Raw genomic sequence first — 25,043 nt, forward strand, 5'->3', positions numbered from 1 at the left:
CCGGAGACCCGGGTTTGATCCCCGGGTTGGGAAGATTCCCCTGGAGAAGGAAATGGCAACTCACTCCAGTATTCTTGCCTGGAAAATCCCATGGATGGAGGAGCCTGATAGGCTACAGTCCATGTGGTCGCAAAGAGTAGGACACGACTGAGCGAGCGAGTGCAGCAAGATAGAAAGACCTACACCCAATAAAACTCCAAGTGGTAAATCAGAGAAAAATATTTATCATCTTATACCACTTGCAGCTAGAGTCTAAAATGATACGAATATACTCACTTACCAAGGAGAAGGGAAATCAAAACCTTAGAAAAGAAATTTAAGGCGACCAAAGGGTATGGCTGTGCAGGAGAGGGAGGATAAATAAGGAGGTCCATATGAAGGTACACCCACTATTATACTGAAAATAGGGAATCAGAAAAAACATACTCTTTAGCTGAGGCCACTCCACTTCACACTTTCTAATAATTGATCTGGAAACAGAACCCAAATGAGTATGCATATATATCTGAACCAAGTTGCTGTATGGCCAAAATAAATACATCATATTAAATTCACTAGATGCCAATAAAATCTTGAAATGCAAGTAATGAGACCCTAGCCCTTGGGTGTTCATCTGAGAGCAATACAGTGGAATCCACAACCCAGAAACAAATTTTCCCTGACATCTGGTTTCCCAACTGTCTTCCCTGGTGGCTCAGGCGATAAAGGATCTGCCCACAATGCAGGAGACCCAGGTTCAATCTCTGGGTTGGGAAGATCCCCCGGAGAAGGAAATGACAACCTACTCCAGTGTTCTTGCCTGGAGAATCCCAAGGACGGAGGAGCCTGGCGGGCTACAGTCCATGGGGTCACAGAGTCGACATGACTGAGCCACTAACACCCTTTCCCAACTAGACAGAGTGGGGCTGTAGGAAATGCTGCTTCCTTGTGGACACTTCCTGTAACTACATTTTAAACCAGGACCTTCTGGGTGCTTGGTATTCAAAAAGCCTGTGGGGCTTTAAAAATCACCTGCCTTCCAGAAATATACTGCAGAAGGGTGCCATGAAAGATTCCAAAGTAGGGCGGATCTTCCAGAAGTCAATCAAAGATATAAATCGTGTGGGAGGTCTTTTTTTGTTCCTGCTTTATTTATTTATTTTTTAAACAAATGCTCAGGAGATGATCCTCATTGCTCATTATTAGAGAGATGCATATCAAAACTCCATCAAGTGTCTACCATATGTAAAATAGATAGCCAGTGGAAATTTGCTGCGTGACTCGGGGAACTTAAAGTGGGGCTCTGTAATAACCTAGAGGGGTGGGAATGGATGGAAGGCAGAAGGGAGGTTCCAGAAGGAGGGGACATATGTACACCTGTGGTTAATTCATGTTGCTTATGGCAGAAATCAAACCAATGTTGTAAGGCTCTTATCCTTCATTAAAAACAAATAAATGAAAAAACAATCAAACAAACCCAAAATACCACAACTCCATCAAGTGTCAACTGGCCCCAGTCAGAAGAGCTATTGTGTAAAAGTATAATAAGAAAAAATGTAGGGCAAGGCTGGGGATAATGGAAGACTCCCACTCTGTACTGGAAATGAGTAACAGGCGCTAAGGAACACAGAAGGGAAGTTTCTTGAAATACTACACATAGAGTTACCTTGTGATCCCGCAGTCCCACTCCTGAGCATATATCCCCAGAAAACCACAACTGATAAAGACACATGCATCCCAACCTTCATTACAGCACTATTTACAAGAGCAATGATATGAAAGTCATGAATATGCCACTGAACAGATGAACGGAAAAGAGATGTGGTGCGTATGTAGAATGGAATATCACTCCACCAAAGAAAAGAATGAAATAATGCCATTTGCAGAAACACGGAGGGACCTAGACCCGATAAACGTCATTGCGGTAAATCACAGAACAACTTTTATCATATTATACTACTTATAGCTGGAGTCTAAAATGATGCAAATAAAATACACTCATTTACAAAAGGGAAGAGAAACCACAGCGTTTGAAAAGAAACTGAAGGTGACCAAATGGTATGATTGGGGCAGGGGAATAAATAATATAGTCTGTATGAAGGTGCATCCACTGCAATATTGAAAATGGAAAATCAGAAAAAACCTACTGTTTAGCTGAGGCTACTCCACTTCATACTCTTTAATAACTGATCTGCAAACAGAACCAAACCGAGTGCACATGTGTACATATATACCTGAATCATGCTGCTGTACCGCCACTTGATGCCTTTGAACTGTGGTGTTGGAGAAGCCTCTTGAGGGTCCCTTGGACTGCAAGGAGATCCAACCACTCCATCCTAAAGATCAGTCCTGGGTGTTCGTTGGAAGGACTGATGCTGAAGCTGAAACTCCAATACTTTGGCCACCTGATGCGAAGAACTGACTCATTTGAAAAGGCCCTGATGCTGGGAAAGATTGAAGGCAGGAGGAGAAGGGGACGACAGAGGATAAGATAGTTGGATAGCATCACCAATTCAATGGACATGAGTTTGAGTAAGCTCCAGGAGTTGGTGATGGACAAGGAAGCCTAGCGTGCTGCAGTCCATGGGGTCGCAGAGTCGGACATGACTGGGCGACTGAACTGAACTGAACTGCTAAAATAAACACATTTAACCCACGAGATGCCAATAAAATATTGAAATGCAGAGTAATGAGATCCTGGCCCTTGGGTGTTTATCGGGGCACAATACACTAGAATCCACAACCCAGGAACAAACTTTCCCTTAACCTCTAGTTTCCCATCTACACAGAGTGGGGCAGTAGGAAAAACTGCCATCTTGTGGACACTTCCTGTAATTACATCTTTAAAACAGGAACTTCTGGGCATTCAAAAGGCCTTGCAGGGCTCTATTTTAGAGTCTGCCCTCCAGAAATATACTGCAGAAGGGTACCATGAAAGAATTCAAAATAGGGAGGATTTTTCAGAAGTCAATTAAAAAGAGAAATTGTATGGGCGTTCCTTCTTTCTTTCTTCTATTTTTTTTTTTTGTTTCTTTAATAAACACTGATGAGAAGATGATTTATGACAGGAAAGCCATGAATGTTCCCATTCAGAGGTGAATTAATTTTTCAACTAGATAGAGTTCGCATAAAGAATATAATATCACTTCGTCATAGAAAAGAATGAAATAATGCCATGTGCAGGAACAAGGGGGCTTATGGGGCTCTGTAAATCACCTGCCCTCAAGAAATATACTGGGCAATGGTGATAATAAAAAATCCAAAGTAGGGCTGACCCTCCAGAAGTCAATTAGAGATGTACATTGTATGGACGGTCTTTCTTTTTTCTTTTCTTTCTTTTTCTTTTACAAAAACTCATGAGAATATGATTCTCATCACTCGTTATTAGTGGAATGCATATCAAACTTCATCAAGTATCAGCTGGCCCCAGACAGAATGCCTATCATGTAAAATATAATAAGAATGAATGTGGGATAAGGCTTGGGGATAAAAGGCAACACTTCCACTCTGTACTGAAATTGGTAACAGGCACTATGGGGCACAGAACGGAGGTACCTGGAGATACTACTCAGAGAGTACCCTGTGCTGTGCTGTGCTTAGTCGCTCAGTCATGTCCAATTCTCTGCAACCCTATAGACTATAGCCCACCAGGCTCCTCTGTCCATGGGATCCTTCAGGCAAGAACACTGGAGTGGGCTGCCATGCCCTCCTCCAGGGGATCTTCCCCACCCAGGGACTGAACCCAGGTCTCCTGCATTGTGGGCGGATTCTTTACTGTCTAAGCCACTAGGGAAGCCCATAGAGTACCCTGATGCTGCTGCTGCTAAGTCACTTCAGTCGTGTCTGACTCTGTGTGACCCTATAGATGGCAGCCCAGCAGACTCCACCATCCCTGGGATTCTCCAGGCAAGAACACTGGAGTGGGTTGCCATTTCCTTCTCCAATGCATGAAAGTGAAAAGTGAAAACGAAGTCACTCAGTCGTGTCTGACTCTTAGCGACCCCATGGACTGCAGCCTACCAGGCTCCTCCATCCATGGGATGTTCCAGGCAAGAGTACTGGAGTGGGGTGCCATTGCCTTCTCTAATAGAGTACCCTATCATCCTGCAATTCCACTCCTGAGCAGATATCCCCAGAAAATCATAACTGGTAAAGACAGATGCACCCCTACATTCATTGCGGTGCTATTTACAACAGTAAGGACATGAAAACCATGAATATGCCCATCCATAGCAGAATGGAAAAAGAAGATGTGGTGCATCTATAGAATGGAATGTCATGCAGCCGTACAAAAGAATGAGATAATGGCATTTGCAGAAACATGGAAGGACCTAGACCTCATAAAATCAGTGAGGTGAGTCAGACAGAGAAGGACAGATATCACATGATACCATTTATAGCTGGAGTCTAAAACAATAGAAAAATGCTCATTTACAAAAGAGAAGGGGACTCACAGCCTCAGAAAACAAACTGAAGGTGATCAAAGGGGATGTTTTTTGTGGGGCAGGGGGATAAATCAGGAGGTGCATCCTGAAGGTGCATTCGCTATTATACTGAAAATAGAGAATCATAAAAAACCTACTCTTTAGCTAAGGCCACCCCACTTCACACTCTGTAATAACTGATATAGAAACAGAACCCAAAGGACTATACCTATGTACATATATACCTCAATCAAGATGCTGTGTGGATAAAATTAACTCATCATATTAAAACTACTATATGCCAATAAAATATTGAAATGCAAGTAATGAGACCCTGTCGCTTGGATGTTTGTCTTGGCATCAGTTCAGTTCACTCACTCAGTCGTGTCCGACTCTTTGCCACCCCATGAATCGCAGCACGCCAGGCCTCCCTGTCCATCACCAACTCCCGGAGTTTACTCAAACTCATGCCCACCGAGTTGGTGATGCCATCCAGTCATCTCATCCTCTGTCATCCCCTTCTCCTCCTGCCCCCAATCCCTCCCAGCATCAGGGTCTTTTCCAATGAGTCAACTCTTCACATGAGGTGGCCAAAGTATTAGAGTTTCAGCTTCAGCATGAATACCCAGGACTGACATCCTTTAGGATGGACTGGTTGGATCTCCTTGCAGTCCAAGGGACTCTCAAGAGTCTTCTCCAACACCACAGTTCAAAAACATCAATTCTTTGTCGCTCAGCTTTCTTCACAGTCCAACTCTCACATCCATACATGACCACTGGAAAAACCATAGCCTTGCCTAGATGGACCTTTGTTGGCAAAGTAATGTCTCTGCTTTTTAATATGCTATCTAGGTTGGTCATAACTTTCCTTCCAAGGAGTAAGCGTCTTTTAATTTCATGGCTGCAGTCACCATCTGCAGTGATTTTGGAGCCCCCAAAAATATAGTCTGACACTGTTTCCACTGTCTCCTCATCTATTTCCCATGAGGTGATGGGACCAGATGCCATGATCTTAGTTTTCTGAATGTTAAGCTTTAAGCCAACTTTTTCACTCTCCTCTTTCACTTTCATCAAGAGGCTTTTTAGTTCCTCTTCACGTTCTGCCATAAGGGTGGTGTCATCTGCATATCTGAGGTTATTGATATTTCTCCCGGCAATCTTGATTCCAGCTTGGCATAGTACACTAGAATTCACAAACCAGGAACATGACTTACCCTAACCTCTGGTTTCTCATCTAGACACAGTGGGGCAGTATGAAATGCTGCTGCCTTGTGGACACTTCCTGTAACTACATACTTCAAAAAAATGGGACCTTCTGGACTTGTTCAGTCACTCAGTCGTGTCTGACTCTTTGTGACTCCATGAACTGCAGCACGCCAGGCTTCCCTGTCCTTCATTATCTTCTAGAGCTTGCTCAAACTCACATCCATTGAGTCAGTGATACCATCCAACCATCTCATGCTCTGTCACCCCCTTCGCCTCCTGCCTCCAATCTTTCCCAGCATCAGGGACTTTTCTAATGGGTCAGTTCTTCACATCAGGTGGCCAAAGTATTGGAGCTTCAGCTTCAGCATCAGTCCTTCCAATGAATATTCAGGACTGATTTCCTTTAGGATTGACTGGTTTGATCTCCTTCTGGTACAAGGGACGCTCAAGAGTCTTCTCCAACACCACAGTTCAAAAGCATCAATTCTTCAGCACTCAGCTTTCTTTATGGTCCAACTTTCACATCCTTACATGACTGGAAAAACCATAGCTTTGACTAGATGGACCTTTGTCAGTGAAGTGATGTCTCTGCTTTTTAATATGCTGTCTGGGTTTGTCATAGCTTTTCTTCCAAGGAGCAAGAATCTTTCAATTTCATGGCTGCAGTCACCATCTTCAGTCACCGTTTTCAGTCACCAAGAAAATGAAGCCTGTCACTGTTTCCATTGTTTTCCCATCTATTTGCCTTGAAGGGATGGGACCAGATGCCATGATCTTCATTTTTTGAATGTTGAGTTTTAAGCCAGCTTTTTCACTCTCCTCTTTCACCTTCATCAAGAGGCTCTTTAGTTCCTCTTCACTTTCTGCCATAAGGATGGTATAATCTGCATATCTGAGGTTACTGATCTTTCTCTGGGCAATCTTGATTCACATGCTAGCAAGGTAATGCTCAAAATCCTCCAAGCTAGGCTTCAACAGTATGTGAACTGAGAACTTCCAGATGTACAAGCTGGATTTAGAAAAGGCAGAGGAACCAGAGATCAAATTGCCAACATCTGTTGGATCATAGAAAAATCAAGAGAATTCCAGAAAAGCATCTACTTCAGCATCATTGGCTATGCTAAAACCTTTGACTGTGTGGATCACAACAAACTGTGGAAAATTCTTAAAGAGATGGAATACCAGGCCACCTTACCTGCCTCCTGAGAAATTTGTATGCAGGTCAAGAAGCAACAGGTAGAACCGGACATGGAACAACAGACTGGCTCCAAATCGGGAAAGGAGTATGTCAAGGCTGTATATTGTCACCCTGCTTAGCAGGCACACACATCGGCCTCTAAAAATCACCTGCCCTCAAGAAATGCACTGGCGAAGGGTGTGGAAAAATAATTCAAAACAGGGCTGTCTTTCAGGACCAAGTTTAAGAGGCATATATTTGCAATGTTCTTTTTTCCTCTTAAAAACCCATGAAACATTGCAAGATGTCACTAATTTTTAGAGATATGTGTATCAAAGCTATATTGAGGTGTCACTTTGCACCAGTAGATTTGACACCATCAAAAAGTCTATAAAGAATTATTGCAGGAGGAAAAGGATTCCTCCTACTTCATTGTTGGGAATGCAATTTGTAACAGATACTGTGGAGAAGTGTTAGGAGGTTACTTAAAAAAACTACATATGGAGCTACCATATATTCGGTAGTTTCACCCTATTCATATATTCTGAGGAAACCATAAGTCAGTAAGACTCATGTACCCCAACATTCATTGCAGTGGAATTCACAATAGCCAAAATGGAAGCCACCAAAATGTACACCCACAGATGAATGGAAAAGAAGATGTGGTACATATACACAGTGGAATATTACAAAAGCCATAATAAAGAATGAAATAATGCCATTTGGTGCAACATGGATGTACCTGGGATGAGCCAGTCAATGAAGTCAGAGAGAGAAGACAAATATCATATGATTTCACATTTAGGTGGAGTCTAAAAATTGATAGTTGTAAGCTAATTTGCTAAATAGAAACAGACTCAGACTGAGAAAACAAAGGTATGGTTACTGAAGAGGGATGGTGGGTGGAAGGGATAAATTAGGGTGTTGGGATTATCATGTATACAGATACACACACATATATATATACTAATGCAAATAAAATAATCAACAAAGACTTACTGATTACTGATATATTTCACATATATATATTTGCATCACTCTGATGTACACCAGAAACTAATAAAATATTTATATCAACTGTATGCTTTATGCATATTTTTACAAAATTATTGTAAATCAGATTGTTCATTATGATTTCCCAAGAACATTTCAACCCTCAAAGAAGAAACTATAGGCTTTATTTTGTCATCTGTTATGATCTAACAGTCATTATTTCTGGGCCTGGGTTGTGACTCTTGCAAAAATCACCAGTTTACACTTAGAAGAAAATAGAAATAGAAACAGTATTTCATGTGGTCACAAACTAGACTTATACTTCAGCAGGGAAACACTCCACGTGTTGAAAAATAGCCATGTCCTAACCCTTTACTGGGTTAATTCATTGTTTCATTGATTCAATCACATGTTTATTGGCTGGGGACACTGCGGCCAGCTCTGCTGGGATAGAGGCATGCACAGAGTATGCAGGACTGTTGTCCTTCAGGAGTCTAAAGTAGCGCAGAGGAGACAGACTAGAAACGAACAAGGATGACCATGTGTATACAGCACAGGGACGGTGAGGTGGACCATGCCCTAGAATCGTGGGAGGGGTGTGTCACCAGACCTGGGGAGTTCTGGCTTCTCCGGGGTCACAAAGCTTAAAATCAAACCTTAGTGCCTGCAGAACGACTTGGCCAGGAGGATGTAATCTGTGATGGTTTCAGTTTTCTCTATGAAGTTGGAGGAGAGCCAACTGCAGAGAGCCAACACCGTGGTAGCAGGTTTGAGAAGAGTGGAGAATGTTCTACTCATCTGCCGTGTTGTTTAATTCTTTTAAAAATGGTATTGTGCTGAATATTTAAACATAATCATCTGGCTCAGTAATTTACACACACACACACACACACATGCACATCCATACTGAGATGTCTAGCTTCTACCCCTGGCCCTGTCCATCTCTTTCCCTCTACTCCATGATTATAATTTTTCTATACTAAGTATTTAAGTGTGAATACAAGCAAATTTAACTAAATGTTCTCTTCTGTTTTCCCTTTCTTAATTAAATGTAAGTGTGGTAGAGACAATGTTCTGTGGTCACCAAGTTCCCCCTTTTTCACGCTCTCTGATGAACACAGGAAGACTATATTTCCCAGCCTCCTTTGCTGCTAGGTTGAGGCCCTATGACTAAGTCTGGCCAATAGGAGGTGGGCAGAGGTTGATTACACCATCTCTGCACCCCCTACCCCCACCCCCACGACTCTTGAGCAGTGTTTGCACTCTCTCTCTTTGGCTATGACTTCAAAGGCTACAGATTTAAGATGGTGGCATATAGATCTCTGAGTCACCTGACTCACACTGAGTTGTGCCATGAGTAAGAAATAAATATGGATTATGTTAAGCTGCTGAGACATCATACAGTCAGTCCCCTACACATGAACCTTCAAGTTGTGAACTTTCATAGATGCTAACGTGTATCTCGTTCCAGCAAGGAATGAGAACCTGGGCCATCAACATTAGGTGTAAGTGACATTGCAGTTTGCCTTCCATCTCCTATTGCTGATGACCCTTCAACTCAACCATCTTCTACCTTCTTTCCCTCCTCTAGTTAGTAACTTCTTGCTTTTTTACTTGATGCAAGCTATTTTACTGTACTACTGTGCTTTTCAAGGTACTGTAATATATGACTAAAATGTTTAATTTTTTGTGTGTTTTTTTTTGTATTATTTGTGCGAAAAGTATTATAAGCCCATTATAGTCGGCATATAGTAACTATGTGTTAGCTGGGTACCTAGGATACTTTGTTAGACGTATGAACACACTCTCAGAAAGGAACTTGTTCATATGTAGGGGACTTACTGTAGTTTGTTACTACACATAATGTGCCCACGAGAAGAAAGGAACTGAACAATACTAATCTGAACCTTCACTTTATTCTACTTAAAACAACATATCCTGAAGACCTTTCCATTTTCTTCATAGGTACACAATATTCCATTTTATGGCTCAACGGGTAAAGATTCTGCCTGCAATGCAGGAGACACAGGTTCAATCCCTGGGTGGGGAAGATCCACTGGAGCAGGAAATGGCAACTCATTCCAGTATTCTTTCCTGGGAAATTCCGTGGACAGAGGAGCCTGGCAAGCTATAGTCCATAGGATTGCAAAGAATCAGGCATAACTGAGCTACTAAGCTAAGCAGGATTATTCCATTTTGTAGAGGCATCATAGGTTATTTAAGTAGTTCCTTTAAAATGGACATGGCTTATTTCTACTCTCTTGCCATTATGCACATGCATCTTTATGATAATATGGTAACTGGAGAATGTCTTAAGTGGTTGATGTGGAAAATGGAAAAAAGATTTGACAAGGGAAACACAATAGGGTTGCAGGTGAAGACCCAGTTGACTGGAGACATCATAAATAAGTTGTAGTGCAAACCTGAGACATTCTCTGCTATTTATCCAAAGCTGCTCAGGTGAAGAACCTCAGGTAAAGCTGGGGAAAGGCAGATAGGTGGACCCAGTGAGGGTGGGGTTATGGGAGGCTGAGTTGAGATCTGGTCAACAGGCAGGGGAAATGAAGACCTTGGTAGTAGAGTGGTTGACATGTTGCTCCAAGTTACCTGAGCTGAATAGGGAAGGAGGTGAACAAACAAAGAGGGGGTTGGTAGGGAGAAAGTGTAGGGGCCAATGGGCTAGAGTCTTGACAAAACTCATGAACCGAGAAGTATTGGGAGTGAGTGAGAGTTGGAAGAAAGGAGTCCTTAATTCAAGTGCCAGATATTTGAGTTTGAGACGTCAGAGTTGATAGATGCTCTTCTGGGCAAAAGTCAGCTCTAGGAAGTGACCATATGGCCAGTATGGAATAGAAGAGAAACTCATCCTGGTGAAGAGAACAAGAAAATTAGAGGCAGGATTTTCTATGTGACATTCACTTGAATGTTAGACTTCTGTGAATCTGATAGGATTTGGCATGAAGAATAAGATTATGAGCCAGAAACAAAAATATTTAAAAGGCTTCAGGGATTTCTTAACTTGAATTCATGAATCCCTCAACAACCTAGGAATAGGCTTTAGGAAGTCATAGACACCAACCCTGAATTTACATATAAAATAGCACGTGGATATGTGTTTTCACATTCTCTTAGGAAAGGGCCCGTGATTTTGTTAGTTTCTCAAAGGGTTCATGATATTCTAGGCCCACCTCTCAACCTTAATAACCATAGCCCTCAAACAGTGCTAACAGAACTTCCTGCTGTGATGACAAAAGGTCTATGCCTTGCTGTTAATATGTCAATATGATAGCTGCTAGCCACATGTGGCTACTGAACATTGGGACATGGCTAATGTGACTGAGAACCTGCACTTTAAAGTTACATTCAATTAGCCACTGAACCGTTCAACTGTATATAAACAGCATATAGAAAAGTACTATGTTTTTTGGCTGTGCCTTGGCATTAAGAATCTTAGGTCCCCGACCAGGGATCGAACCCATGTCCCCTGCATTGGGAGTGTAGAGTCTTAGCCGCTGGACACCAAGGAATTCCCAAGAACCACCTGTTTTGTGTGTTTCAGCAGTAAAGGCCAATTTTGTTTACCAGTGACATCTCTGTTTTGATATCTTGTATTTGATGTACTTTTTTCAATTGTACAGGACTTAGCTTCTGTGTTTTATGGACTCTCACATTGCTGGTTAATTTTCCCTACAATGTGTTATTTGTCCATTTGATGATACCTACCTATATAAAATACATTTTCCCCACTGTCTTGCTTCCTCTATCAGTTCCTTAGAAGTATATAGGGCTTCAAGTTACTTTGTAACCTCCTGAAGCCTAGAGTGCTCATAGGTCATCACGAATTAGTAGCTAGCAAATCTATCAGGTCCCAATTCTCTGAATGGTTTCTGTATTCTCTCCACATAGCAGCACATTTACTCTGTGTTGCCCTTTTCACTGACATATCGGAAATCATCAAGAGGGACTGGGATATAAAACCACAAGCCCTGCTCTTCAAAAGTCCTCAGTGCCCCATTTCCCTAAGTTCCTTCAAATGCCTCAGCCTGACCCACAGGATCCCTCATAGAGAGGCAGTTTTTGTTATTCCTTCTTGTAACTGAACATCAGGCTTCAGCATGCTGGGATCAATGTGAAAGGCATCGATGCCTGTTTTCAATGCCCAACCATTATCAGAGGTTGAAAGGGTGGTTTTAGGACAGAAGTAGAAGTCAAGATTACAAGAGTTCAGATCTAACTCAGTTTTCTTTTGAAGAGGCATTATAGCGAACTTAGCTCACAAGCTTCAAATTCAGACAGACTTGGGATTAAGATCTGACTCCGTAAGAGCTGTTGTTATTGGGATGGTCCTTAAGCTCTTTATGTTTTAGTTTCCTCACCTGTGAAACAGTAAGACAACAGAATCCACTTCCTGGCTTTGGGGGAGGCACTTAACACAGGGTGGGACTTCCCAGGTGGTGCTAGTGGTAAAGAACCCACCTGCCGTTGCAGGAAATGTAAGAGACATGGGTTCAATCCCTGGCTTGGGAAGATCCCCTGGAGAAGGAATGGCTACCCACTCCAGTATTCTTGCCTGAAGAATTGCATGGACAGAGGAGCCTGACAGGCTACAGTCCATGGAGTCACAGAGTCGGACACGACTGAAGTGACTGAGCACACACATGTACTTAACACAGGGGCTGGAAGAATTTTTTTGTAAAGAACCAGATAGTAAATATTTTAGGCATCTTGGGTCCTACAGCTATTGTCCTAAGAGTTGACAACTATTCAACTCTTGGAGCACAGCACAAAAGCCATAGACAATATGTGAGTGAATGGGGTTGGTTGTATTTCAATAAAACTTTATTTATAAAAACTAGCAATATGCCAGACTCAGTCCTTGGACTATAGGTTGCCAGACTCTGATGTAGCAGTTTGCTTGACTCACTGCCAACATCTAATAAAGGGGTTCCTCTGCCAGACACTGTTGTTTGTGTTTGTTGTTCTAGTTAATCCTCTGTGCAGTAGCTAGTAGCCCCATCTTACAGAGAAGAAAACTGAGGCTCAGGGAAGATAAACAATTTGCTAAGTTTCCAAGGTTGTGTAACCAAAGTCAAGTCAAACTCTGGCCTTCTGACTTTAAGTTGATTTTTTCTACCAACACATTGTGTTATCATTAAATATCTCCATTACTAGCAGTTTTAGAGGCAAAAACCTCAGATTTGCTGGAGCAAAAATTCTTGTTTGTACATGGATTTGCATGTAGAAAATAAGGTTTGGATTATGCAAAACAAGGATCACCAAAACCCCTAATGAGATTTGAGCTCTGGATTCTCAGTATTTTGAATAGTTTTATCCATGCCACCAAATGTAATATATCACAAAATATTTCCACTAAGAAGAGTGTGAAAAAATATTATCTGCAAAAGCAGTGATGAACAGGAAAGGCAGCCTTCCCTATTCATTACTTCTTGGGTAGGTGGCTTATCACCTGGAGGAGTCCAAAGCAACATAAAATTCCGAGCTGACAATGCACATTGTCATGGTTGTTCAGTTGCTCAGTTATGTCCGCCTCTTTGAGACCCAGTGGACTGTAGCTCACCACACTCCTCCGTCCATGGGATTTCCCAGCCAAGAATACTGGAGTGGGTTGCCATTTCCTCCTCCAGGGGATCTTCCTGACCCAGGGATCGAAACTGTGTCTCTTGAGACTCCTGCATTGGCAGGCATTTTCTTACAGATTCAAATGAGACAAGGGCCTGGCCATGGAAAAATTCAGGGAGATGATATTTGCCTAAAATGTTAGTAAATGTCAAACAGCTTATAAGGTGACTATCAGTTAACGACCATTGGAATAAATGATGCCATTAAAGCAAAAAAAGATCAGGAAAAACCCACCATCATCTCAAGAGTGATTATCCCTGGAATGTGGAATTACAGATTATATAAATGTTTTTCAATTTTTCTGTATTTCCCAATTTTTTGACAGTGAGCATGGGTTGGCTTTATGATTAGACGAAACCAGGAGTGTCACAAAAAATAATCACATAGAGTTTGCAAAAGCAAGGGAAATCATTTTATCCTAATGTTAGGATACAAAGCTACAGAGAGAAAAATATTTTCTCTGAAGAGGAATAGAATCTTCACAATGAAAAAACAGACTAGAAGAATATTAATAGAAGCATTAATAGAGTTATCAGTAGATGTATCATGAAAATGCAGATATTTTCCTTGTCTTTTCATTCTTTTGTAGGTTCCAGATCTTCTATAAGGAATATGTTATGTTTAAAATGTTATGCGTGCTCAGTCGCTCAGTTGTGTCTGACTCTTTGTGACCCCATGGATTGTAGCCCACCAGGCTCCACTGTCCATGGGAATTCTCCAGGCAAGAATACTGGAATGAGGTGCGATGCCCTCCTCCAGGTTGAATCTGGGATTCAACCCAGGTCTGTTGGTCTCCTGCATTGACAGGCAGATTCTTTACAGAGAAATGTAATTTTGAAATGAAGTCAATGCTATTTACCACAGAAAAATAGAAACAAATAATTAATTACATGGTTGGTTTCAACTGGTTTACTTGTGCTCTATTCACTAAGCAACTTTTGTTTCAGCATGAAGCAGACCACTCCTCTGTGCAGGCAAGAACTGTCTCAGCAGCCCCTACCATGGTGTTGGAGATGGGCAGTGCTGTGCACATGTGTGTATGTGGATGTGAGTGTGTCCAGGCATGCCTGCACACGCGTGAGTGGCACTGGGGAAAGGAGACTTGCTCTTTGTTATGGAGTCAGTACTCCTATTTTCCAGGCCTCGGCTACAGTGTCCCGCTGCTCACCCGTGGGCCTGGCAGCGCTTTCCACATCCCCACCTGCCCTCCCTCATGGCGTTCCCACTCTGGTAATGAACACCCATCATTCTTTCTCTGAACCGAGACCAAACCTGCCACCTGCCCTGCATCGTAGTTGTGCTGTAGTCTCGGTCTCAAATCCTCCCTCAGCTGGCTTGCACAGTACCCGGGTTCACTCCTCTCCCTGGGGTTCTGGCTCAATCTGGCAAGGTGCCTCACCCCAGGATCTTGCCCAGTCCCCAGCTTGCTAGCTGGAGCCATCTTCCCTACTGCCTGACTTTACGGAAACGGCCTGATTTTACAGTAAAAGTCTCTACTGCCCCAGATTCCCAGTCACTCTGTTCCCACGGCTGGCAGGACAAAATGTCTTTTGCAGGGTCATTTGTGCTGACTGTCAGCTTGAATTGTGACTGTGGCTTGTCTCCCCCAAGCCTGGCTGAATCTTTGATGTTAACTGGCCTGTTCCCCAGTGTTGATCTATTCTAGGGGCTGGGTTCTGGGCCAAGGTTCCTTCCTCACAGCCGCCCTATTGCTATGCCAAAGCTGTATCAGGTCTAGACAGTCCAAACTGGGTTGGCCATACAAGGGCAGACACGAAGGGGAAGAGCAAAAGCACAAAGCCAAGTGATGGTGGCAAAACCAGCGGCTTCAACAGCCACAACAGAAGTGATCTTAGGGCAGGTCTTCTCCCCGCTTGGCACCATAACATTGGGAGCTGGATCACTCTTTGTTGAGAGGGGGCTGTCTGGTGCATTGTAGGAGGTTTAGCAGCGTGCCTGGCCTATACCCATTAGATGCCAGGAGCAGCCCCCATCCCATTGTGACATTGTAACAAACAAAAATGATGTTTCCAGATAACACCAAATATCCCTGGAAGGCAAAACCATGCCCAGTGATAGACAGCAATTGATCTATATAGTTAAACATCCCCCAAATGGTTCTTCCCTTTGGCCTTTGTGGACATGGTTGCTTTTAATTGAGGCTTTTCAGCCTCAACTGCTGCTGCTGCTGCTAAGTCGCTTCAGCACTATTGATATTTTGGAGCAACCCTGTTTATATGAATGCTGTTTGATTGGACTTGACAAAGTCCTAGGACAACCCGCCACACTTGTGGAACAACCTTCACAAACAATGGCATTTGGAATAGTCATCCTGGGAACTCCCTGGTGTTCTTGTGTTTAGGACTCTGCACTTCCACTGACAAGGGCGTGGGTTCAATCCCTGGTCGGGGAACTAAGATCCCACATGCCGGGCATTGCAGTCAAACAGGGAAAAAAAAAAAAAAAGGAATAGTCATACCAATGCCAGTGACCACCTGTTCTGCTTGCGCTTGCAAAGAACCAGCTAAATTTTCACTGATGAGGTCAGGAGGTACCCAAGTTGCCTACTTGATCAGATACCCAAGTCACTAAAACTGGTGATAAGCTCCATGCCATCTTTGTACAAAGTTGTTCAAGGACATAACTGAGGAAAGAAGATAATTTAGAAATATCTTGGCCTTTAGAACCTCCCATGAGAAGAGATCAGCTGAACTTCAGGGCAGGAACTTTGTGATCACTATTTTTGGCTACCCAGAGGTTATTTTTAGCACAGGTTGTATCTCTAACCATGCCCTGGGTAGGTGTATTTTTCTTTACATATTTTAAATGTATGGATTTTCAATTTCATCTGAGTCATTTCCATCAGAGGTATGGTCAAGTATCCAAATTAGCCAAACAAAAGGCAATGCACAGAGGAAATCAGTAGTTCTCAATTCTGCTGTTCAGGAGAATCACTAGGGAAGCTTTTGAACAATTTCCAAGCCTAAGACTCCAGCCCCCAGAGCAATTAAGTCAGGATCTCTGATTTAAGACTTTCCAGCAGGGTTAGGAACCTGCTGAGTAAATGAATGTAATTTGAAAAAGACCAGAGTGGAAGCTCAAAGAGAGAAAATGGGCAATGGCAAAAGCAAGTGACCACATGCTGTTTCTATCATGCCCGCCCTGACTACAGTTCTGTTATTCTTATTTTTCTTTTTATTTTGTTAAACAGCTATGTTTTCCAATCTGAGCATCCCTTCTTACTTTGCTCACTTTTGAGCCTCCATATAAGTTAAATATACAAATTCCATTATAGAGAGAAAAGGGTAAAAAAAATGACAAAAGCTGAAATCTGGGTCTTTATGGAAAAGTGTTGTAATGGGAACAGCTGGTGTGCAGTTGTTATCAGCTACCACTTGAGAAACGCTTCAGCAACACTTAATTTTATTCCTCACTATAGGCACCAGCTTTCTTTTTGGAGTCTCTCCATTGCCATCACCAGGCAAAACTTCTGAGAAACGACTTGATATGGCTTGAGTGCAATGTTACTTAAGATTTGGCATCCTTAGTGTCCTTAATGGATTTTCTACACTGTCAGGAGTTTCGTGTAGGTCATCCATTTAATAAATTAAAAATAAACCAACTCATTGTAATTTGCAAAGTATACATAATATTTGATAATTGTAGATTCATATTAGTGAATCAGTATGTGGAGGGAAGACATTATCTGTAATCTATTATCATATTATATAGACATATATACAGACATTATCTGCAATCTAATATCACCAAGGAGGCAGAGACTGGCTAGTTGTTCACCAAACCACTTCCCTTCTCCTCCGGGCACACAACTAGACTACATTTCCCAGCCTCCCTTGCAGTTGGGTGGGGCCATGTAACTGATTGCTGCCAATGGAAAGTGAGGGCAAGTGTGGACTCTATCACTGTGCTACCTGCTCTTTGAAATTCTCTGCCTCACCCAATGAGCTTCTGGTGCTATAGATATCACTGAGAAATAAATGAGGGATTTCCTTAAACTAATACTCAATTTATTATGATATCATGATCTTTTTAAGGGGTATCAGCTATACTGTATTGAAAGTGCCAATATTTGGTTTGAAGTAGGTGTTATCTGCCTATCGTCAGATCTTTGTCCTCTTTCCCCTAAACCTGAGGTCTGAGCAGAGGGTCTCCAAGTCAAATGTTGATGCAAAAAGATTAACTCCAATTTCAGGTTTTCCTTATGGTTTATCAAGAAGTGGGTATTGAAACTTGAGGCATAAAATCTTTGGATCTGAACAACTGGAAGCTTGGAATTGCCTTTTCTTGAGATGGGGGAAGACTGCAGAAGAAGTAAGTTCTGTTTCACATATGAATGCAAACAAGACACCCCTCTCTAAGCCCTCCAGGAACTGCTTTTGGATCCACAGGGAAGGGAGGGTCTCATACTCATTTGTATGCAAATCTGAAAATGTTAAAGCATTTTTAGGTCAGAATATTAAATAGGTGATACTGTGTTGTTCTTCTTAGGGTAACCCATCTGGAGGCAGACAATGTACATCTGTCCTTTACTGGTGATGTAAGTTTATCTGCATAGCATTCCTTTGTGTGGATGCCCATAGTTTATTTGACATGTCTCCTATTCTTGGACAAATGCTGAATAACCTTGTGCACATGTATTTTCATATTGTTAGAAGTGTATTTCAGGGTAAATTCTGATAAGTGGCATTGGTGCATGAAAGGGTAAGCACGTATGCAGTTTTGTTAGATGTTGCCAAATCCCCCTCCATAGAGACCAAACAATTTTGCATTCCCTCCAGCAATCGGAGCGCCCACAAGTGACTAACAGATTGTGGTGTCAGCGTTTTGAATTGTTGCCACTCTGATGGGTAGGAGTGGGGTTTCAGGGAGTTTTCATTGTATTTCTTTTATTATGAGTGAAGCTGAGCATCTTGTCCTAAGTTTTAAGAGTCATTTTTACATCTCTTTCTGTAAGTTGGCTGTCCATGTCTTCTGCACATTTCCCTCCCCCCCATAGGATTATTGGTCTTTCTAAGTTCAATTATAAAAGTTCTTTGCATATTATACATTTTAGCTCCTTATCTGAAATATGGTACAAATACTTTTTCTCAGCTTGCCATTTGTCCTTTGACTTTACCTACATTGTTTTCTGCTGTGCAAAAAATGTTTTATTTTTATGTCAAATTTATCCATCTTTTATTGCATCAGCATTTTGAGGTGTAGTTAGAAAGCTATACCCTATGTCCTATACACTATACCCTATGTCCGAGGCAGTAGATGATATGTTAACAAGAAAATAACACTGAACAAAATCCAGTCCTTATACTGAAGAATATATCAGCTTTTTTGTCCTTGGTTCAAAGAGAATTTTTATATTCATAATATGAATATTAATAGATTGCATGTACTCTTGACCAAAACTCCAGAGATTATTTTTTTCTGAAGCATAAGCCAACACATCTTGTCAGCTGAATGGGAGGAAATATAGGATGGTAGTCACTATGATGGGCTCCGGAATTAAAATGCTCTTGGTTTCATTCTTCAACTTACTAGCTGTGCAAATGTGGACAAATCACTAAACCTCTCTGAATCTCAACTCCAGAATCTAAAATTAACACCTGCCTCATAGAGTTATTGTGGCAATTAAAGGAAATTATGTATGAAAAATGAAAAATGCTTAGCACTGTGCCTGATACATAAGAAAAGCCCAATTAAAGAAAGCTCCATTCCCCTTCAGTGATCCAACAATGGAATATTAATAGAATGCTACAGTGGACATCTATTATTTTGTCTACTCAGCTTCACTTCCTTCCTACTGTACATCTTGCCCCCCTTTCTTTGCTATTCCTCAATCTTGAGGAGAACCAGGTTTGAACAAGAAAAGGAGTAAAGGTTCAGAGAAGGAGGTTAATCATAAACCTGGCAGAGGTCCCCACAGGGTCCTGTTCGCTTTTACCAGCAGACAACAGCCACTCCATTTGTACTTCAAAATGCATTTCTCTCCTCAATGGTCAAAACAGATGTTGCAACGAATGATTTTAGTGCTTATCTAGATAGGAGAAAATGTAAGGATTTGGACTCATAAAATCTAAAAGTATCCATCTGAAGGCCTGTTCTGCCAGTCTTTTTTCCCAGAGCACAGATGCCTCATTCCTAATCTCCACTCTGAACTCCTTTCAGTGGGTACTGAAGCTTAGCAGCACCAGTGGCTCAAGATTTAATCCTCACAGAGGTAGATAGCAAGTGCCGATTTTTAGTTGGCAGGGCCTCTTTATGGTCATAAATTTGACCATGGTTTTGGGGGCATTTCATGACCATTTCATACCATAATGCTAGGAATGCTCATTCCCAGGTTGGCAAAGATTGCACTTTAAAGCCCACTCAATGTGCTATTACTGGACAAGTCCTTATTAACATTAGTCAAAAGTCTCAGGACCACCTATCTTGCTAGTTTCCTTTGGTCCAGGAAAATATTCCCTCTGTTGCTTCTTCCCATATCTAGAATTACACTCTTAAAATCATTGATCTCAAATGGAACTGCATATCACCATTTTATCAGAGGCTCAGTTACATATTTGTTAATGCAAGAAACAACAATTTTGTAAAACAGGTCATTAGTTGTTGCAAATATCTGCTAGTTTCAACCAGACTCAGGAGGGGAAATTTTAATTTCTTATTTCCTGCAGCCATTCACGGGTGGGCTGGGTCAGGATCTTCCCTGTGAGCTGAACAAAGGTATTTTCATTTAACATTCAAGAATGGGGGCAAGATTCCCTGAGATGGGCCATTATGTATACTTTAAGCTATAGGCAACATCCCTTTAGTGATCAATTTGTAGCAAATGCAACAGAATACAAAGGTTAAAGTAAAAGAAACAGATCTAATATGGAATCAGATTTGTTATTCCCTATTACAATACCCCACTGTCAATGTCCATCCAGTCTTGTGGGAAAGGGGTGACGATAGTTTTACTGAACAGGGGTGGTGAGGGGTGACTGTGGAAAGGAATTGATTAGTTGTGGGCAGGGACTATTCCTTAGAATCTTTTGTAAATAGCACAATTCTCCTTCCTTCTTTATCTACAGTTATTTTAACCTGATGAACCCCTTAGCCCTGGTGTTATGTCATTTGTAACTGGACTGAGGCTTTTGGCTCCAGTTTCCATGCTACTCTGTTGTGCTCAGTTGCTTAGTCATCTCTGATTCTTTGCGACCAGTTCCTATATGTATCTATTAATTTCAACTTTCTGACTGTGTCATAACTATATTTAAGGGGAAAGGTTTCCTTACATCTGTGAAAACACGGATTAAAAGCTAGTGATATTTCAGGCAAAACCAAAAAATTTTTACTCAGTCCTATCCATTAATCCTTTTTACTAACAGTTTTATGAAATCTGAGTTTCCATTAGACTTCTAAAATATCTTACTTAGTTTAGCAGTATGATTTAAAAGTCATCAGACACTTGTTCTCAAAATGTCCTTTCTATGACTCTTCTTGAAGATGTGGCATTTCTGCAAAGCCTCAGCTTAACTGTCTATGAATGATAAAGTTCTTAGAAAGGCAAAGTTAAAAATCTGATCACAATGCTTCCTGACAAAGAAGCTTATCACCGCTGTTGTGATATTTGACATTTTAAGATAACAACAAAGATTATAACATTATAGTAGGACATATCCAAATTTCAGAAACTTCACATAATTTCTAGAATGCCTATATTAATATCATTTATGCATGATGTATAATCTGAAGAGGCTTATCACTCATTTGACAATGCTTTCCATGTAGTTTAACATACCAGCCAATCCTAGTTTTACCTATAGATATAGATGTATAGACATGTAGCATCCTCTCTTGCCAGTTACACTGTTTCTGGAGAGAGGAGCTAAGGAGTGAGATGGCTGCCCAGCCTGAGAGCTTCTCTGCAGCCCCATGGGCTGCTGGCAATGAACAGGACTGCCCAGGGGACGTGAGGGCCTTGATACCTCACTCTTTTCCAATCAGCATCTCAGTCATGTGTGATCTCCCTGTAATGCTGGGCTCTGCTCTGGCGCCCCGCAGGCCCCAGTGTTCACCGTTTCTTGGAAACCTGTTGGCAGGCAAGGAGATGTGGTCAGACACGCCAGGCGCCGGCAGCCTGAGGCTCCTGCGCCTTGGCCAATGTCTAGGAGAAGCCGGACACTGGGCATGAAGCTCCAGGAGCATTTGAGGGCAGGTTTGAGCTGCCTGCTGGCCCTGTCTGAGGCCAGGTGGCTGGTCACTGCCACTGCCATGCTGAGGTCCTGGGCCACGGTCTTTGGCTCTTGGGCCAGCTGCAGCGTCAAGGCCAAGCGTTCCCTCTCTGAACCTTCCAGAAGTGGGATGAGCACCACAGGGACACAGTCCACAACCACCACCTTCAGAGTCCCTGAAGAAATGCTCGCCTGCTGAATCACAGCACCTGGAAGGTCCTATAGCACCTTCGGCATTTGGAAGCTATCAAATGCAGGCACCACCTGGATCCTCCGGAGAGCTCCTGCCTGCTCTTCCTGATTTGGGTTTCCGGCCGGAAGTAGCTAGAGGAGGCGGGAGGCTGTGGGGCTGCCATTGGAATCGATGTATAGGATATTCTGTTGCAGGCCGTGGGCCACGTTTGCAGCCACCCAAAGACATACCTGGGTTTTACTGCTAGCCAGGCCTCCTGTGACTCCAGTCACTTCTCCATCATGGAGATAAGCATCAAGCAGTTTGTCCAGGCTTCCAATGCCAATGGACAGGATGGCAGTGGAGGCCTTCAGTTCCTTGTACAGATCAGCACCGTTGAAGGGGAAAGCGGAGAACTGAGCCGGCAGCACCCACCTCAGGGTGACGGAGACCTGTAAGATAAGCCACATTTCTGGGTACCTCCTCCAGGTCTGCAGAAACCACATTGACCACTGTCTTGATCCCACCACTCTGCAGGAGCTGGACCATGTCCTGGATGAGGCCCAGGCACAGTCTGGCCTGGAGTACACCCATGTTCCCTGGGGGTCCAGGGCTACTCCACTAAGGCACATCTGCCAGGCCCTCTCTAGATACTTCCCCACTCCCACCCCCACCCCTTGGTCCCTTTCTGGACCTGGTGTGGGAGGCAGGAGGCAGTGGTGGCATGCCTGGTGTGGACCCCATGGCAGCTCCTTAGTCAACTTCTTTTTGTTGTTGTTGTTGCACCATGTTCCTTGTGGAATTTTAGTTCCCGGACCAGGGATGGAATACGGGCCCTGGCAGTGAAGGTGCCTAACACTCAACTGCCAGGGAATTCCAAACTTTTAATAAGAAAATCCATTAGCTTGATTAAGTTTAATCTAATCTCAGCCCAACCATGCATAAAACTCCTTTTCTTTAACTCAAAACATTTATCCCACTTTCCCACTGTAGTAAAATGTTTCCTTTATTATTTTTAGTAGTTTTAATTACATATTTAAATTTGAATCCTCAAATCTTAAAAATCTTAATTTCTAGTGAAAATCAGGAGGCAAGTAATTGTTACCAAAATCTGGAGCAACTATTTTACATAATTTTCAGAGCATAAGTATTCCTATAGAGTTTACCTAAAAGCTCTTAACTCAGTTACATTTAATTCACTCAAAAATTTCATCATACCAAGTTATTTTTCTTGCTGACAGATATTCGCAGCAGATATAATAAGACTTTATTTAAATTCTATTAAACCTAGGTGTAGTAAAAGTATTATACTTATCTTGATGATTCTAAAGACATGCCGTTATTAATTAGATCAACAAACAAACTAACCTTAATGTCAGGTATTAATATAATATTTCCCTGTTCATGGGAACTTGAAATTCATTTTGTCTGGCTTCTTTTATATTTAATTTGTAAGCACCTACTATTAAGTCAATTAAATAGAGCTCTTTATAAATTTAATTTTGACAATACTTTCCAGAGGTACAGCTATCTCATATGTATATACATACGCAAGCATGTAAACAAGCAATAATAGAGCTCTCATAGCTTCTCTTTAAAAAACTCAGTTATGAATTGGGTATTACAGTATAAACTTGTGCTGTGTTAAGCCACTGTAGTCGTGTCTGACTCTTTGTGACCCTATGGACTGTGGCCCGCCAGGCTCCTCTGTCCATGGGATTTTCCAGGCAAGAATACTGGAATGGGTTGCCATTTCCTCCTCCAGGGGATTTTACCAACTCAGGGATTTAACCAAGGTCTCTTAGTTCTCCTGCATTGGCAGGTGGAAGCCCCACCAATATAAACTTACTAGCTTACAAAGAACAGTAGGAATTCATTAAAGTTGCTTGCTCAGATGACTAAGGTTTATTATTTATTCTTGATGAACCCTTAGGAAGCTTATGAACTAAAGTTTGGCAGAGGGAGCATTCCCAGTAGTTATGAGGTTTTTGTTGTTGTTGTTGTTGTTTTAAATGTTATTCCTGCATCCTTTTTTTCCCCTTTAGTTCCATGTAACACTGATTAGATAAAACTAATTAGATAAGCTCCAGAGAGCCCAGGTAGATCATTTGCATCTCAAAGGCACAAGAGGAGAAATGCAAATTCATCCTCTAACTGCTTATACAAAACCCAGCCATCTTGGGCTATTTTCAGGGAACTTTTTTTCCAGTTACCAAATATCCGCTTCTGTTTAAACAAACAAATAGCAGTAATCATCTGCTCACATTTGCATGTCCCACTTTCATCAAAACCAGGAAGAGAGAAAGGGATTTGGACTTAAGTATGAGATACTCATTCATGTACATAGACACTCCCCTAAGATAAAAGTAATTGCAAAAGGTCCTATAATATGAGCTTCTCTGATAGCTCAGTTGGTAAAGAATCTGCCTGCAATGCTGGAGACCCTGGTTTGATTCCTGGTTCAGGAAGATCCACTGGAGAAGGGATAGGCTACCCACTCCAATATTCTTGGGCTTTCCTTGTGGCTCAGCTGGTAAAGAATCTGCCTGCAATGCATGAGACCTGAGTTCAATCCCTGGCTTGGGAAGATCCCCTGGAGAAGGGAAAGGCTACCCACTCCAGTATTTTGGCCTGGAGAATTCCACAAACTGTAGAGTCCATGGGGTCTCAAAGAGTCAGACAAGACTGAACAACTTTCACTTTCACTATGATATAATAGCTGAGCCATTAGCTCTTAAGATCTTAGGGAATCCTGAGGCATTTTCTTTCATTAATGAGAGCATCTCTTAGTTTTGCCAAAATACCTCAAGGGACTATAAGATGGAACAGAGCTCTGATCATCCATACTTAATTATTCATGGCTGGTGTTATCAAATATCAAGTAAACAATTCAAATCAGTCTCTCAGGGTCACAGTTCCCTAGTCTCAAAAAGGAAGATTCCCAACCAATGCCCCATCAGTCCAAAAGGGGAGAATCCCAACCAATGACCCACAAAGAGGAAGCTGAATGAATATGTCTGTGTACGCATTATACCTGTGATGTGATGTGTACCTGTGTATACATGATACCTCTTAAAAGTATTATCAAAATTGAATCTATAAAGAGCACAATTTAAAAGCAAGGGCTTACAAATTAAAAATTAAAAAAACTGACCAAAATGACTTTCAGGTTCACATGAAGTAGGAAATATTTAATATTAAGTTGTTATCTAGTATTAAAGTTT

The 25,043-nt window shown here is 41.9% G+C and overlaps 1 pseudogene; it reads right to left on the reverse strand.

Moving 5' to 3' along the window:
* Positions 1 to 21,428: 21,428 nt before the first annotated feature.
* Positions 21,429 to 22,413, reverse strand: LOC122689129 (annotated as a pseudogene).
* Between the last annotated feature and the right edge of the window lie 2,630 nt (positions 22,414 to 25,043).

Source organism: Cervus elaphus, chromosome X, assembly GCF_910594005.1.
Source record: "Cervus elaphus chromosome X, mCerEla1.1, whole genome shotgun sequence".
NCBI classification, from domain to species: Eukaryota; Metazoa; Chordata; class Mammalia; order Artiodactyla; family Cervidae; genus Cervus; species Cervus elaphus.